This window comes from Cnephaeus nilssonii (assembly GCF_951640355.1).
Source record: "Cnephaeus nilssonii genome assembly, chromosome: 1".
Lineage (NCBI taxonomy): Eukaryota > Metazoa > Chordata > Mammalia > Chiroptera > Vespertilionidae > Cnephaeus > Cnephaeus nilssonii.
The window spans coordinates 64848003-64858806 of NC_137072.1; the positions used below are offsets into that span (position 1 = coordinate 64848003).

At 44.1% G+C, this 10804-nt stretch overlaps 1 pseudogene across 1 annotated transcript; it reads left to right on the forward strand.

Moving 5' to 3' along the window:
• The first annotated feature begins 444 nt into the window (after positions 1-444).
• Positions 445-1056, forward strand: LOC307092828 (translationally-controlled tumor protein-like; annotated as a pseudogene). Its single transcript has one exon. The product of its transcript is annotated as a translationally-controlled tumor protein-like (transcript).
• The last annotated feature ends 9748 nt before the right edge of the window (positions 1057-10804 follow it).

The window sequence follows — 10804 nt, forward strand, 5'->3', positions numbered from 1 at the left end:
TTTCCTCTAGCTGCTGCACCCACTCCTTCCTTCATGCAGAAGGCCTGTACTAATGCCTGGGAATCAAATTGCTTTACCTGTATCCAAGCTCTGTCCATCTTCCAGCGCTTGCTTACGAATCCACCCCTGAATTTTGTTTCCTCCTGGCATGGGATCATATCTAATCACTAATTCTCTGGATTAGCCAAATGACACCCTAATTTCTAAGGGTACCTACAGGTTCGGACTATTCGGGGATGTGTTAAGTACACTCACCCAGGCAGAACTTCTAGGAAACTGACCCAATAAAAAAAGTTACCATCCAGTGGTGGCCAGGGGCTGGGAGGAGGGGAAATGGGGAGTTGTTGCTTAATGGGTATAAAGTTTTTGTTTTGCAAGATGAAAATGTAGTGGAGATTGGTTGCATAAAATGTGAATATATTTAACACTACTGTGCCCTTAAAAATGGGTAACACAGCCTTTCCACCCGCTCCCCCTGCGCCGGGCTGGCTCAGAGCTCCTGCTCCTGTGAGCCAATGCCTCTATCATCTCCTTCCAGCCGCCATCAAGATCATCTACCGGGACCTCATCAGTTCTGATGAGACCTTCTCCGATATCTGCCAGATCTGGGCCATCAGAGCTAAGCTGTGCCTGGAGGTGGCGGAGAAGGTGGTCAGTAGGACAGAGGGTAACATTGATGGCGTCATTGGTGGAAATGCCTCCACTGAAGGCCCCAAGGGCGAAGGTACCGAAAGCACAGTCATCACTGGTGCTGACAGTGTCATGAACCATCATTTGCAGGAAACCAGCTTCACAAAAGAAGCCAACAGGAAGCACATCAAAGATGACACGAAATCAAAGTGAAACGTGAAGAACGGAGACAGCAAGAGCAAAGCCTCTCATGACAGGGGCTGCAGGACAAATCCAGCACAGCCTTGCTGATTTAGAAACCAGCAGTTCTGTATCGGAGACAACATGAGTCCAGATGGCAGGGCTGCTCCTCCGGACCCCCGTGAGGATGGTGTGACCCCACAGATGATGCTCTTTAAGGATGGTTCAGAAATGGAAAAGTGTTAACAATCTGGCGATTGGACCTATCACCTGTCATCCATCGTAACTGGCCGCTGCTTTTCCTCCACACACAAGCACAGGACAAATGGGACGATGGTATCTTGAGCTCTTCGTTTATTTGTATCCTGATTTATTTGGAGCGGAGACATTGTTTTTAAGAAAAACATGCCATGTAGGTTGTCTAAAAATAAAATGTATAAAAAAATGGGTAAGACATTTTATGTGTATTTTACTACAAGTTAAAACTGTAATCATCAGACATCTCTACCATACACTGAAGAAAGAGGGTAAATTCCCCCTGGGATGAAGAAATTGCATTTTATTTTCTGACAGATTGTCTGAAAGCTTGGAGGTGTTCTTATCACTTCCAGAATTCTTCAGCACTGACCTGTAGGAAACAGGAATTGAATATCAACCAAATATTCCACATTGCCAGACTGAAAAAGTGTGTGAAACCTATTAAATCCACAGAATACATGGACCAAAATAAACTCTGACATTTTCTACAGAAGCAAATCAAGGTAACTGAAGTGAGATTCATTGCAGCACTTGGAGGTTATTTTTTGTGGGTTTGTTTTGTTTGTTTGTTTGTTTGTTTTTCCAGTTTTATTTTGATATAATTGACATGTAACATTGTCTACGTTTAAGGTGCACAACCTGTTGATTTGATACACTTAATATTGTAAAGTAATTACCACCTCCATCAACATTTCGTTTTTATTGTGAGAATATTTAGGATCTACTCTCTTAGCAACATCCTTACTTTGCATAGTGCTTATTGGTTTACAACCACTTTCTTATACATCACAACATGGTGATGCTCTGTAGCGGAAGGACAGGCATTATTAGCCCTTCACGTAATAAGGTTCAGAGGCAATTAATGGCATACTCACTGAGCTGACCCCAGGCCTCCAAATCAAAGTCTTGGGAGCACCATTCTCTCTTCCTTGGTGACTCATTTCCTCACTTATGACCTCAACAGAAAGTTCTCAGACCCACCTCTCTGGGCCTACCTTCTCTTCAAATGCCTGTTTTACTTTAAAAAAAAAACAAAAACATTTTTATTGGTTTCAGAGAGGAAGGGAGAGGGAGAGAGAGATAGAAATATCAATAATGAGAGAGAATCATTGATAGGCTGCCTCCTGCACGACCCCCACTAGGAATCGAGCCCAAAATCTGAGCATGTGCCTGGACCAGCAATCAAACCATGACCTCCTGGTTCATAGGTCTACTCTCAACCATTAAGCCATGCCAGCCAGGACTGCATGTTTCACTTTAGCTGCTGGATATTTCCATGTAGGGATCCCAATAATGTCACCTAAATAAAATAGCACTTCTGCCCTAGCTGGTTGCTCAGTGGTTAGAGCGTCAACCTGTGGACTGAAGGGTCTCAGGTTCGATTCCAGTCAAGGGCATGTACCTCAGTTGCAGACTCGATCCCCAACTCAGTAGGGGCACGTGCAGGAGGCAACCAATCCATGTGTCTCTGTCACATCAACGTTTCTCTTTCTGTCTCTCCCCCTCCCTTCCACTCTCTCTAAAAATCAATGGACAAAATATACTCGGGTGAGGATTAACAAAATGAAATAGCACTTCTGCAAACACTGGTTTTACTCTTCAAGTGTCTACATTAATCCTAATTACATTGTTCTGCCAAATCTTGGATTACGGTAACTTTAGGTCTGGGATTATCTGAGAAGGCAAATCTCCCCTCACTGTTTTTCTTTTTCATAGTTTTCTTAACCTAATATTGGACATTTATTTTTCCCAATGAACTGTATGATTATTTTGTCCAATTCCAAGGGAAAAAACACACCTGTTTTCATTCTAGTGGAAACTGCATGAAATCAATTTTAAGAGAATTGACTTTTTTGTGATATAAAATTTCCCTTCCAAAAATATGGGAGACCTTTGCTATTGAATTTTTTTGTGTGTTTTAACAAGATAGCAAGAGATTTCTCCCTATATTTTATGTTAGAATTATCCCTAAGTAATTTATAGTTTTTGTCACAATTGTACATGGAAAAATATGTTCTCGTTTTTATTTTTAGTTGGCTTTTATTAGAACAGGAAAAAAGCTATTGGTTTCTGTATATTTATCTAGCATCTATCCACCTTATCACATTCTCTTAAGGTAATATTTGCTATTGGTGTTTGGTAAATAGCCTTTTGCATATTTAAATAATTTGCTTCTATACTTAGAATTTTTATTAGGAATGAATAACTGCTGAATTTTAGTATCGTTTGGTTTACCAATGTAATGGCTTATGTTAATGGATGTTGAACCACACTTACAGTTTGGGAATAAACCTTGCTTATTGTTTTTAATTGTTTTGATATAATGAAGGTTGCTATAAGCTAATATTTTGCTTATAATTTTACTCTCTAAATCTTAAGTGAAATTAATCTACAATTATAATTGTAATTAAAAAGTATATATCATCTGAACAATTTTTTCTTTTTTTGCATTAAAATTACATTGGCTTGAAAACATGAATTTAAAAGATTTTTCTATGGCTTGGAGTAGCTAACCCCACATTTCTAACCAGCTCCCAGGTGCTGCTGATGCTGCTAGTCTGTGGACACACTGTGAGTAGCAAGGCTTTCAATAACTTAACATTGGGAATAACAGACCTTTAGAGGTAAACTAAAATTCAGCTCTGATCCATTTGGCCCTAGGGTCTTCTCATTATTAACATCCAATCACCTTCATTGGCCTATTCATGTTTAATAGTTTGTAATTTGCCAGAAAATCGTGCATGACTTGTAGGTTTTCATATTCATTGCTGTAGGGTTGCCTATAGTGATTCTTTTAAATCTTTTAATTTCTTGTGTGCCTGGGGTTATGACTCTTTTCTCATTCCTAATCTCTTATATTTTTTCCCTCTTCAACCTTGCAAATCATTTATCTATTTACATAAACATAGTTTATTAGTCTTCTCAGTAAACTTTAAGAGTTATTAGATTTTGATTTATTTATTCGCCTTACTATTTTTGTCCTTTCTGTTATTTTTTCTGTATTATTACTTTCAACTTTTACCTTTATTGGTTTCAACTTCCTGATTTCTTTTTTAAAGTGTTTTACAATGAATATTTAGTTCCTTTCTTTTTGGTTTTACTTTTAAAGTGTGAGTGTATTTTAGAGCTCTAAATGTCCCTCTTAGTACTGCTTTCGAATCCTTTAGGTCTCAATAGAAAGTGGTTTCCTTTTCATTGGTTTCTAGAGCATTATAAGTTCCCTTTTACTGCCTCTTTGATCCAAGATTAGAAATTGGTTTCTTAATTTATAACTATTTGTGGGGTTTGGGTCACCTTTAATCATGTATTTATATTTTTTTTATTTCCATGAAAAAATATTTTCTTTATTTGTAGGTTATAAGAAGCCCTTATATGTAATACTATATCAAGTAATTTCATTGTATTATTCAGTTCTACTGAATAATGTTTTGACTGGTATAACACTGTATTATTTTGTTGGTCTGAAAGATCCCCCCCCCCCCCCCCAGTTTTATTGACATAGGGCAGTGTATCGGTTTAAGGTGTACAGCACAATGAATGATTTTTTTGACTGGTAATTCTGGCTAATTGTGAGAAAGGTATTTTGAAATCTATCATTATAATTGAGTATATATTGTTGTTGATGTTGTTGTTGTTGTTGTTAAACCTCACCCAAGGATATTTTTTCCATTGATTTTTAGAGAGTAAAAGGGAGGGAAGGAGGGAAGAGAGAAACATCGATGTGAGAGAGACCATGTTGATTGTTTGCCTTCCGCATATGCCTGACCAGGGCCGGGATCGAACCTGCAACCTGTGTATGTACCCTGACTGGGAATCAAACCTGAGACCTTTTGGTGTACAGGATGACACTCCAACCAACTGAGCCACACCGGCCAGGGCTAGGCTAGTAATTTAATCTGCCTCAGTTTTCCTACCTACCTTATGAAAATCACAAGTATAAAAAGTTAGAATAATAGTAAGCCAATATGGGTGCTAACTACTGTTACTATTTTCTCTTGCCCCAGGATCTATAGCTGTTGGCAAACGCTACAGGGCAGGTGAAGACTGAGAAGGAACAACCTCCTCCTGAAGGAGAGCGAAGCCCAGGGGAGACACCTGGGCCCAATCACAGGATTGATCCCTGGCGCAAACTGGCCCTAAAGCTGGTTGTCCCCAGGATTTTTCAGACATTAGGCAATAAAACCCTTTTTTGCTTAATATTGACTTGAGTCAGAAAGAGTCTTGAATGATATGCAACGTTAAGCAATGTCCTGGGCTAGAACTTTGGGAACCGTTTCAATTCTTCCCTCTCCCTCACTGTCAACAGCCTCTGTGGCAAACTGCACATTCTGCTTCCTCAATTTCTTTTTACTTCTCTTAACTCAGGGGAGAAAAAAGAAAATCCACATTTGCTGAGTACTTGTCATACACTGGTAGACTGTGCGAGGACCTGTTCACTTCTTAATCTTGACAACAATCCTCTGAGGAACCTGAAGTGACTTCTTAGGCCAAGGTCCCACAGTGAGTCAGTGGCAATTCCAACTCAAGAGGCCACACTGTGTTGATAAACACATGCTGAGTGTGGTGATAGAGGGTGACTAGGCTCATTGGGGTGATCACTTAGGCGTGTGTATAAATGTCTCATCACTGTCCTGTACACCTGAAACAAGTGTGATATTGCATGTCAACTGCAATTAAAAAATAGATAAATAAAGGTACACTTGATGAGTGACAAAAACAAAGCAACAAAAAAACATTTGTTAAGTGAATAACAATCCTCAGGAAGGATTCCCACAGAACTTGTTCCAGGACGCACCCCACTTGGCACAGGCTGGTGGCTACTTGGTCCTTTTTGAAAGGGGCAATGACCCTACAGCATTCTGGTCTGTGTCAAGAGTCACCCATACCTGTCCTGACCACTCTTCTCTGGGAATTGGTCATCAACCACTGAATCTACCCATTTCTCAGCCCCAGAGCTTGCTGAGCCTGTTTGCAAAGAGAGGAGCAACACTAGGTAAGTTGTGGCCATCTCCTATCCTTTAATCACAGAAAGGCAAACAAATGACCTGGCGATTTCCTCAGCATGAATTCACACACACGGGCCCGCATGCCTGAGCCCAGGATGCATCTGCCCATCTGTCTTCTCAAAAATGGAGTCCTTCCTGGACAGTCCTTAAAACTACTTCCACCGCCATTGCTGGGGCCTCACATGGCCCATGAGGAAGCACATTGCTTGCCCTACAGGTGCCCCCTTTCTGTTCCTCAAATCTGCTGAGCTCAGGCTGAGACGCTGGTCCCCCCCCCGCCCCCCCCCCCCCCGGAACTCCTCCCAGCCCTCCGCACACGGCCAGCGCCTGCTCCTCCTCTGGGTCTCTGCTTTGAGGAGACCCTTCCTGGCCACCCTGCCTAAGGCCGGCACCTCTTATTCAGAATCTCAGGCCCTTGATGGTTTTCTTTGCAACCCTGAGAACAACGTGCAACTGTTTTACTCACTTGTATGTTTACTTGGGTTTTGTTTGTGTTTGTATGTGTTTTTCTTCTGTCTTTCTCCCTTATTAGAAGGAAACTGAACGGGCATCTTGAGAGCAGGAAACCTGTTTGTTTCTGCTGTATCCCCAGTAGCTCACAGAGGCCTGATGTGTAGCAAGTGCTCGATGTGTATCAAATGTCTCAAAAATATGTATACACCCATGGTGAATCACTATAAAGGTAATGTTTATTAAAATACATTTCATTTTCAAAACCGAGTTATCAGCTAGTAAAGTCTGTATACATTTTTTTGGGACACCCTGTGTTTGTTTAATGAATGAAAAAAGAAACAGACACTAGAACATAGGACCTGGAGGGCTGATTTTTACCCCATCACAGATGACCTGGCGAGCCCCTTTCAAACTACTTGATTGGTATAAATGGGTAAAAGCCCCAAACCCTGAATCCTTCTCCTTTCCATACAATTCAATTGATCCCTGAATTACTTCTACATGTTTTTCCTATTCTTGTGTGGCTGTCTCAGACCATAACTCTAAAGACATTTAATGTTATCTCATGTGATCCTGAACTCATGCCTTTGTCTGGCTTGGCCCCAACTTGGAAGTCATGCTAGTGAAAAAGCCCTGCACTTCTTCCAAGGGCTCAGGGTCCAGCTGTGGAGCAAGGCGAGTGAGATGGACTGTGGAGGAGAGGGGGGCACAGGGACTCTGGAAGAAGCAAGAAAAACAGAGCCTTGTCCTGAGGAAGAGCAGGGATGACAGGGGAGTGTTCAAACACAACTCTCCATTGCACATCTTCCATGTATCCAGGTTCTCTCCCCTATTATCTCAATTAATGCTCACCACAGTCCTGTGGTGGTGATGATTTTATCACTATTTTGTTATTGAGAGTACAGTCAGGCACAGCATAATGATGTTTCAGTCAAGGACCCACTGCATAAACCACAGTGATCCCATCCTATCTAATAAAAGAGTAATATGCAAATCATCACTCCGCTACACTCACAAGCCATGCCCACCAGCCAATCAGAGTGAGTATGCAAATTAAACAAAAAACATGGCAGCAGCCCCACCCCCCAGCCTCTCCAGGCCTGTGGGAGCCGGAGAAGTCAGGCATCAGCGCCTGAGGCTGGCTGCAGCCATGGAGACCAAGAAGCCGCCTGCCCCATGATCCCAGGCTGCAGCCAGCCTCAGAAGCCTCACGTCCGCCTGCCCCATGTCCTGGGGAGACGGAGAAACTGGGCCCTAGCGCCTGAGGCTGGGTGCGGCCCGAGACGAAGAAGCCGCCTGCCCCGTGATTCCAGGCCGCAGTCAGCTGGAGAAGCCGCCCGCCCCATGTCCGCCCGCCCCACGTCCTGGGGGAGATGGAGAAACCGGATCCTAGTACCTGAGGCTGGCTGCAGCCCAGGACATAAAGAAGCCACCTGCCCTATGATCCCAGGCCACAGCCAGAAGGAGAAGTCGTCCCCACTGCATCTGAGGGAAGATGGAGAAGCCACCCGCCTGCGGTCCCGGGCACCTGCAGCTGGCTACAGCCTGGTAGATGGAGAAGCCGCCCACCCCGCAGTCCCGGGCACCAGCACCTGTGGCTGGCTGTGGCCTGGGAGACAGAGAAGCCGCCCACCCTGCGGTCCTGGGCTCCAGCACTTGCAGCTGCAGCACAGGCGAAGCCACCTGCCCACCATCCCCTGAGGCTGCAGCCAGCCTGGGTGCCTATGGCTGACCAGAGGGAGGGAAGCCCGGATCCTGGGTGCCTGTGGTCAGCTGGAGGAGGGAATCCTGGGTACCAGGTGCGGGCCGAGGCAGAGGTAGTTAGGGGCAATCAAGCCAGCAGGGGAGCAGTTAGGGACAATCAGGCTGGTAGGCAGAAGCAGTTAGGGGCAATCAGGCAGGCAGGTGAGCAGTTAGGAGCCAGCAGTTCTGAATTGTGAGAGGGATGTCCAACTGCTGGTTATCCCACGAGGGGTCCCAGATTGGAGAGGGTGCAGGCCAGGCTGAGGGACACCCTCCCCGCTGCCCCCCATGCACGAATTTCGTGCACTGGGCCTCTAGTCTATAATAATAAAAGTGTAATATGCTAATTAGACCAGACGATCTTCCCGACGAAGCCGCTGCGGTGGTGGCAGGGGAGGGGGGGGGGCGCGAGCCCCTTGCACGAATTTCGTGCATTGGGCCTCTAGTAAGATTATAATAGAACTGAACACTTTCTCTCTCTCTTTTTTTTTTTTTTAATTCTCACCATGGATATTTTTCCCATTGATTTTTAGAGAGAGTAGAAGGGAGGTGTGTGTGTGGGGGGGGGAGAGAGAGACAGATATTGATATGAAAGAGACACATCGATTGGTTACCTTCCACATGCACTCCAACTGGGGCCAGGGATCAAACCTGCAACCCAGGTACATGCCCTTGACTGGGAAGCAAACCTGTGATCCTTCGGTGCACAGGACAATGCTCTATCCACTGAGCAACACCAGCCAGGACAGAACTGAACATTTTCTACGGCCTAGAGACATAGTAGCTGTCATAAATTCACATTGCAACGCCTTACAATTGCCTACAGTATTCATTACAGTCACATGCTGTGCAGGTTTGTAGCCCAGGAACAATAGGCTATACCAGAGAGCCTAGGCCTGCAGTGGGCTACACCACCTAGGTTTGTGTATGTGCACTCTGTGATGTTTGCACAATGAAGAGATCGCCTAATGATGCATTTCTCAGACGCTAGCCCCATTGTTAAGCAGCACATGAGTGTAACAGAAAACCATGAACTTCTGTGACACATAGGCTTGGTATCACATTATTCTTCTCCTTTAATGGCCAAATCTCAGCTTAGGGGCTGAGAAATGGGTAGATTTAGTGGTTGATGACCAATTCCCAGAGAAAAGTGTCTAGGACAGGTATATGTGACTCTTGACACAGACCAAATTATCCACATAGGGTCCTTGGGCAAGTTACTGAAGTTTCCTTTTCTTTATTCTGGGGATGATAGCTAGAGTTCCTATGAATATCAAGTGGTGAAGCTGTATCTTGATATATTCACAAAATAAAATGATCTTGTGCTTGGCACATAATAGGCACCAAATAAGTCACAGCTTTTTTAAATGAAGACATTTGCCCAAGATCCTCATAGTGTGGCCTAGAATTTGATGACCTCTTGTTCCGTAAGATCCCAAGCATGTTTTCTATACAGGCTGCACGTTCCACGTGTGAGCTCTTCCAAGACAGGGACCATGCTGCCTTGGTCTAGCGACCTATACACACTAGTGAGTGGTTATTACTCACACACTAGTCTCTTGAAGTAAGACAGCATTTATTATGCAGAAATTGAGTGTTCTGCTTCGTGGTATGTGTGAATGTTAGACTAGGCCAGTGATGGCGAACCTATGACACGCGTGTCAGCACTGAAAGGTCCCAGGTTCAATTCTGAGGCGGCCGCATGCCTAGGATGAAACATTTGCTGCCCCTGAGGATGAAACATTTGCGAAATAATGTTTTTTCCTCAAAGTGACACACTACCCGAGTTATGCTCAGTTTTTTGGCGAAGTTTGACACACCAAGCTCAAAAGGTTGCCCATCACTGGACTAGGCAAATACCCCTTTGAGATAAGCACCCAGGATGCCTTTCCACTACCTTCCACCTCCAGGAACAACAAACGCCCTGTGCACACATGTCTAACCAGGGAGAAGATAAAACAAAGTTTCAGTGATGTGAGTCATTCGAATCTTATGTTCAAACCCATGAAAGAAAACACAACTCGTTAGAATCATACTGAGGAACGAAGGACATTTTAACCTCAGCTAAACTAACACATTGTTTTGTCGACACCAGAAACCATTAAGGTTCTTATATACAGTAGTGCATGTCTATGTGCCTATCTAGTGATTCATTAAGTGATTCATTCCCTCTCCATCCCTCTGCCCAGTTCCTAAGAACTGCCGTTTCCTGTTTCTCTGTTAAATCCATTCTCTCCTTTCCATCCCTGCCCTGCCCTCTTCATCCTGCACTCTCTATGGAGTTACCCCTGGAGGGAGCTCCCTGATGTCAGTCTTGCCTTTGAGAATTCAGGCTCCACACTGGCACCAGACCAGTGGCTCCAAAATGCAAGTGGCCCTGTCCCTGCTCTGCCCCTAACCCTACGATATCTTCCCTTGCTCACGCCATCAGCTTTGAACAAAAGTCCCAGTAACCTGGCAAGAGGAAGGTTGGATATCTCTTTAGCATTGTTGAGACCTAACTAAGACCAGCTGCCCAGTTCTTACTTTAAAAC